The sequence below is a fragment of the Tupaia chinensis genome, unplaced genomic scaffold, assembly GCF_000334495.1.
Source record: "Tupaia chinensis unplaced genomic scaffold, TupChi_1.0 Scaffold000657_1, whole genome shotgun sequence".
NCBI lineage: Eukaryota > Metazoa > Chordata > Mammalia > Scandentia > Tupaiidae > Tupaia > Tupaia belangeri.
In genome coordinates, this window is record NW_006160178.1 from 556050 (window position 1) to 563420 (window position 7371).

Below are 7371 nucleotides of genomic sequence, written 5' to 3' on the forward strand. Positions count from 1 at the left end.
CACAACAAAATACCGAAATTATTAAACTACAATTAATATTACTGGCAGAGATTTCCTCACTTTTAGTCTGTTTAAAAGTCATAGCCATATAATTAATTATCTCCATTTATTTACCTGGTATAAAGTTTATAAATGGTTATCTTCCAGAGTATGTAAGCAATATTATTTGACGCTAATTTGTAATATATGGTTGAACACTTCTGTGTGGGTTAGAGAACATATAACACCAAAAATTAGCTTAATTTTTTTTTTTGGTCTCTTTTAGTAAGTATAAAATGACTGGGGCTCTACAATAGGGAGTGAAGTTTTTGTAGCTTCTATGGCCGAAAGCTTGCTTGCTCAAGCAGAATAAAGGTGATATTCTGAGAAGTCCTTTGAGTAGAAGAAGGACTAATTGCCTTACAGGGGCACACATCTGTTAAATAACTCAGCTTTCACAGAATGTTATCAATGTCATGCTCACCAACTTCAGTTCTTTAATTCACTTGACATTCAGTTGCTTTTAAATTATAATAACAATCTATGTGCAACTAGCCCAAAAGTTATTTATGCATCATCTGTAAAGGTACATGCAGATTAATCAAACTTCAATAAGTTAAGTTGTTGGACCAGCAGTTAGTGTAATGGCTATGTTGCTGGACTCCCAGGTAGTCAACCGTGGTTCAGATCCTAGACCCGGAGACTTGAAACACACCAGGCACGTGTGCATGCATGCCCAAGATCCTGAGAGGAGAATGGAGGAGAAAGGATTGCGGTGTAGCCATCCCCTATATATATATATATATATATGTGTGTGTGTGTGTGTGTGTGTGTGTATGTATTTATTTAAATAACAGAAGTTGTATAACAAACAGTGGAATCAGATTATCTAAAACTAAATTAAAAATAGAAGTCTGTGGGTTTTACTGAAAGTTCAGTATTGGGGAAAGAAATCCTTTTCAGGGAATGATTGAATGACATGCAATTTTCCCCCATTTGCAGATATACTAAATGTGCTGCTGATCGTTGTCAGACTGGCAGCGAAATAATTGTGCAGGTTGATTGAATCATACACCCAGCTCTGAACATGCACATTTCATGCCCACATCGCATTGTTTTTTATGGAATAGCATTTTGGATGATGCTATTAGCAATGAAAGCGACCAGTGTATATTTCAAAAGAAGTTTGTCAAAAATACTTTAGTTTTATAACTCAGTGTGTTGTTGATGGATATTTGTATTTTTGAAATGTCTCTGTATTTATTCAATGGATTTATAATTATATAGGTAAGGAATTCTTTTTCTTAACAACATACATAAAGCTAAATTTTAGTAGACCTAAGAAATTATACTTTATGCATTTTAATATCTTTCCAATCTATATCTCAATTTTGCCTTGCTAACTTACTTCTTCTCAGTTTTAATTTTTCTTATTTCTATATGTATTTCCTGCTTAAGAATAACTTTGGGCTCTGTCTGAATCATTTTTAAATAAATTATGTTTTTAACTAAATTGTTTTTAACTAATACTCCATGTATGAAGTAGAGATCCAATATATTTCCTCTTTGTAAAAAAACTTTTTTCCACATACTTGTTACATAAACTCTGATATCTAAATAAATAGTGAACTCAATAGAGGCTAATGAAATAAATATGGAAAAAGAATTATTCTACATATAAAAATCACAAAATTTACAAATTTCTTTTTCTAATGAAATAATATTTTAATTTTTAAGTGGGAAGCTATAGTTTTAATGGTTACTAAGCAGGTGAATACGTTGATTTAAGTGTTTCTCAAAGCAGAGGTGTATTTTTGGAAGGCAAGGATAAAGATCGAAATAGAAATCTTGGGATAGCCTGTGGGATGGTGGTTAAGATGCCTGGATCTAACACGATCAGCAGTGTGGTTTGAGTCCTGGACCTGGTGACTTAAAAAATACACTGGATGTGTGTGTGTGTCCAAAATTCTGAAAGCAGAATGGAAGAGAAGAAATGGCAGGATGGCCATTTCCTCTAGGGAGTGCTTTCTCATTTTCCTCTTTTCCTCCTCCCCACCACCCAGTCTCTCCAGCAAGCACAAGTGCCCTGTAGCAAAATTTAAAAACAAAACAACAGAAATTCTCCAATTGAAGAAAGAAGGAAGGAGAGAAATAAGAAAAAAAGAAATAGAATTATCCTCCTTGATAATCTTTGGTCCAGGAGTTAACATAAAGCTAATCAACTTCCATTACAAATAAAATTCTTCAACACAGAATTCAGGGATTTTGATAAGAATGACATTTTAATAAGTCAATCAGAAGAGGCTGACTTTCCTTCCAGACTGGTGATTTTGCTTCCAACCATCTACTTGTTTTGTTTTGGTTTGTTGTACTGTGTGTGTTAATTCTGAAGTTGTTATTGAAGAAGCTGGCTACATATTTTCAAAAATCCCTATGGTAATCAAAAGCTCTGGTTGCAAAGACAAATATGACATTTTACCAAAGATCTTTATGAAAAAAACCTGCAGTACTTGGTGTCAAAAAGAAAGATGAATTTCACACTGACCATTTCCGCTGTTGTGTCTTGTGCAGAGAGGGGAGCGGGGCACCAAAGTCCCTTTGTTAATTTTCTGATGTTTGGGATGTGTGCTCTTACTTACATTGATCATATAAATCATATTGACTTAAGAAAAACTGAAATTTGGGAAGAACAGGATGGGAAAATTGGGGTAATAGCTACAAGTATTGCAAGTAAATAAGCCAAATGAGGCTTAGAATACCACAGTACTGTAGAAAAACTACAGGTGGTGACAACTCTGTATATATGGCAAAATAGCTAAAAGAGAAGATTTCAAATGTGTATAGCACAAACAAGATGAGAATTATTTGGCATTAGGATTATGTTTATTGTCCTGTTTTGGTCATCATACATTGTATTCATATAATAAAAATTCATACTGTACCTTATAAATATATGCAGTGACAATAATACTGACCTAAAAAATTTCAAACTGAATGTATTGTCCTAACTAAGCACAATTTAGAACTTGAAAAGAGAGCTTCAACATTTTTTAAGTGACATAGTACATACTTATATCTTTAATGACTTCATCATTTATAATAAAATAATGTGACTATGAGACATGAAAACTAAACATTGGAGCCACAACTAGATGGGAGATTGTTTTTTTCTAGATTGTTTTATTCACGGTTCTTTTTTTTTTTTTGAGAGATTTTCACTGTAGGGCGTGTGCGCTCGCCAGACAGACAGAGAGAGACATAGAGACAGAAAGCAAGAAATCACCCCCCAGGGGGGATGGTCATGCTGCAATCCCTTCTCCTCCATTCTCCTCTCGGGATCTTGGGCACGGACGCACACGTGCCTGGCGTGAGTTCTAGCCACAGGGTCCGGGTCACGAACCGTGGTCGACTACGTGGGAATCCAGCGACATAACCATTACGCTAACTGCTGGTTCCCTATTCACGGTTCTTGACAATCCACTCACAATTTATTCTAGATAAAAGTGATGGTACAAAAGGAAATACATTTCACTGGAATTCGGAATCATAATTAGTGCGGATTCAGTTAGAAAGAACAGTATTCAAGGATGGAGATATATAGTCTGGTTCTAGTACAATATCCTATACTTAGAAAAAAGAGAAAAAGAGACTCATTTTTATGAAAAGCATGTTAAAAGTACAGACACTGCAGGAGATATTGAGTAAACTGTTCGATTAGGATAGAAGGTTCCAGTAAGGTGAGCTAACGGACCATAAAACTATGCAAATAGTCATGGCATGAAAAGTTCAAGATGTTCACTATCTAGATTCTAACCCCAGGCTCCTCTTAGCCCTTTAAAATATATGTCAACATAAAAGGAACGTGAATATTAACTTCACACAGATTCCTCCAGGCCAGTTGACACAGAGCAAGAATAACATTACACATACTCTCCTGAGAAGCAGAGTATTTAACTATTTATTATTCATGCCAAAGTGCATGTTAAATATCAAAGCTGGAGAGAATACAGACATACAAAGATTTGGTTGGAGAGGAATTTTATCTTTTAATTTTGTGCTATTTAATCTCTTTTGCTTTTCTTAGTTATTTTCCTTCTTATTTTCTCCTTCTGCAGATCACTTTCAGAAATGGATACAAATAGTGATCCTCAAAGTGGAAACTTTTAAATTATATCTGCTAGGGTTTCCTGATTTCTTTTTACCTACTGTTAGTAATCTGAGTAGGATGACATTTTGTTGGACAAAAGTTAATATTTTTCTTTACTCTGTTGCTTGTTAGTAAGTCCTGCCTGGCATGATTGGTCTCAATATCCAGTCATTGTTTAGTCTTTAGTATATGATATAAATCTTCTTTAATCCTCAGAGCAAGAGTTTTGCTTTTACTGTCTGTTTTAGTCTATTACCTGAGACCAGGTAATTTTTAAAGAATAGAGATTTATTTGGCTCGCTATTCTGGTGGCTGGAAAGTTCAAGGTTTGAGGCTGGTATCTAACTGGCTTTACTTCATCAATGGATATTGATAGAGAGAGGATGAAAGAGAAAGAGAGAGAGACCTGAGGGCCGCCCCCTTTTATAACATGGGAACTAACCCATTCTCTGGAGAGCAAGAACGTACTCCCTCTCACAAGACACGAATCCACTAATGAGAGTGATGCTTCAACGACCCAAACACTTCCCACAAGGCCTTGCTTCATTTATTTATTTATTTTGAGTATTTTGCTTTAGGGTGTGTGTGCTCCACAGAGACAGAGACAGACACAGTGAGAGGAAAAGGAAATTTCCCTGGAAGAGAAGGGATTGTGTTGTGGCCACCTGCCCCGGGGATGATTTATTGCTTTCCATCTCTTTCAAGTCTCTTCCAAGAGCACATGCTCCTGATAGCAAAACTCTCTTTAAAAAGAAAACAAACAAACAAACAACAACAACAACAAAAAAAAAAACAGAGTAATTAGAAAGTTAAAGGATAGCCAAGAGTTCGATGACATATTACAAAGTGGGATGTTGCATGCTTCCAAAAGACAAATTAAGGTAAGGACTGACAATGGTTAGTTTACGCGCGTGTGTGTGTGTGTGTGTGTGATTATATATGTGTGTGTGACTACATATACGTATATAGTCTCATGTATATATTTTTTCTCAAAGTATGTATATAAGTGTAATAGATATATAATTTAAAGCATATACACACATACACACATGTACACCTATACACTTTTATATATACTTTTAGTGGTCTTCAATGTTATATTAGGGTGCAGTTTAGGTGTTCATGTTATGTGGTAGTGCATTGAGACAAGTAAGTAGGATATAAGCAAAGACCATAACTGTGCATGTATTTTCCAAAAATTGTACTTGGATAAAGATGAGTGAATAGGCAGGAGCTGACAAAAATGTGGGCTCCAAGGAGAGTTTTTGTTTATTCGTTTGTTTTTTCCACTAGTTGGCTTTATAAAAGAGAAGTGAACTATGAATGTTCAAAATTTTGTTAGCATTTATAGACATGGCTGAGGCTGAACATAGAACAGAGAGGAAAACTGCTGGGATTATTAAAGTAAAAGCTCTTAATATAAGCAGTAGAAACATGATCTGTCTAAATTACTTAGATTAGACTGAAAAGAGACATGAGGAAAATAATAAAAATGATACAATTGAAAAGTACATAAAACATGAACGGGTAAGCTGGTAAGCAGGTAGGTTGGTAATAGCCGAATGTGTGTGTGTGTGTGTGTGTGTGTGTTACTTTTATATGGCTACGATGTTTGTTTTGAGGTATAGCAGAGAGCTGGCTACTGGAAGAGAAATAGCATGGAGAAGTTTTGAGTCAAAAGAGAAGATTTGCAATAACTTGTGTGGAGCACGGGAATGAATAAGTTAACACAAACTGGTAAGTTACACTATCTGGCTTTTAGACTTTTATTGGTGCTGGCTATCATGAATTTATAATGAAACCAATTTTAGAGTCTTAGTAATTTTTTTTTTCCCAAAAACACTTTTGCAGCTTGGACATAGTAAGGGACAAGGATGTTGGTTCATAATTGAATTTTTTCCAGAAAGATGGAGAAATGGTGGGCATTTGATATGTAATTATTATTGAGAATAAGACAGTAAGGTGATTAGTCAGTTCCAGGAAATTAAACTTGATGAAATAAGAGAGGGCCGAATGGGTTTGAAATTTTTGTGATAGAATTTAATGTTTCTACAAATAAAAGTTTTCTTTTTGAGATGTACTTATTCCTTCCATGAGCAAGATGAAGAAAGAGAAAGACATCCCTGGAAGGGTTCTCATACTACAACTCCCCCACCGTCACAGCCATGCTGAATCATGGACACACACACACACTGTGGGCTTGGGTCCAGGACCTTGCCATGTCGGTCCTGTTGAGTTACCATTGGACCACACCTGGGCCCTGGAAATAAATGTTTTGGGTCATTATAAGTCTGCAAATGAAAGGAGGTTAAATGTCAGTAAATCAACACAGATTACTGGATTACATGGGCTACGTGGCTGCTGAAGTGACTTTGAATCTGAGATAACTACTAAGAAAGTGAACGTCTGGCTCAAAATCAGCAAGGTAGATGGAAGAGAGCAGTGGACATTGGGCTAATGTTGGAGAGAGTATAACCTGGCATGAGAGACACCCTGGCAAAGAGATATTTGTCCAGAGAAATTTGGTTTGGTCGGTAAATAAGAAACAGAACCTGAGGCTTGGTGAGCTCATGTTATTTAATGGAGCCTGTGAGACCCGGTGGAGCTCTGGTGGTGATGATCTTATATGTCACGTCTGGGTTTTACACTTTAGTACTCAAATGAAACCCTGTAATGCTCACTCTGGACTCTACGACTCTAGTCACAAGCAGAGGGAATGACAATTTTGTGCTTTCCATGTGCTCAGACAATACCAGGAAGGAAAATTCAAAGACATAACACCTTTAAATAAGAATTCATTCTTAACATTAGCTTAGAGTCTGGGGCCAACTCATTTGTATATTTGTTTAAATGTATATATTTACATATATACATTTAATAGTAAATTTACATATATACATTTAATAGTAAATATATACATTTACTATTTTAATATATTTTATCACCAATGATAAATTTAGTATTTCTAAAAAAAATATAATTGGCTAGAGGACATTTGATCTCACCAGAGACAAAGAGAGAGAGAGAGACAAAAGAAGAGAAAGAGAGAAAACACCTGCCATGGGGAATGATTATGCCACAATTCCTTTTCCTCCATCTCTCCCTCTTTTGGTATCTTGGGCATGTAACATGCACGTTTCCAGTGTATTTCTCAAGTCATCTGGTCTAGGATTCAAACTACTGGATCAGCCATGTGGGATTCAGCTTCTTTAGCCATCAGGTCATGGAGCTGGCCCTAAACTCTG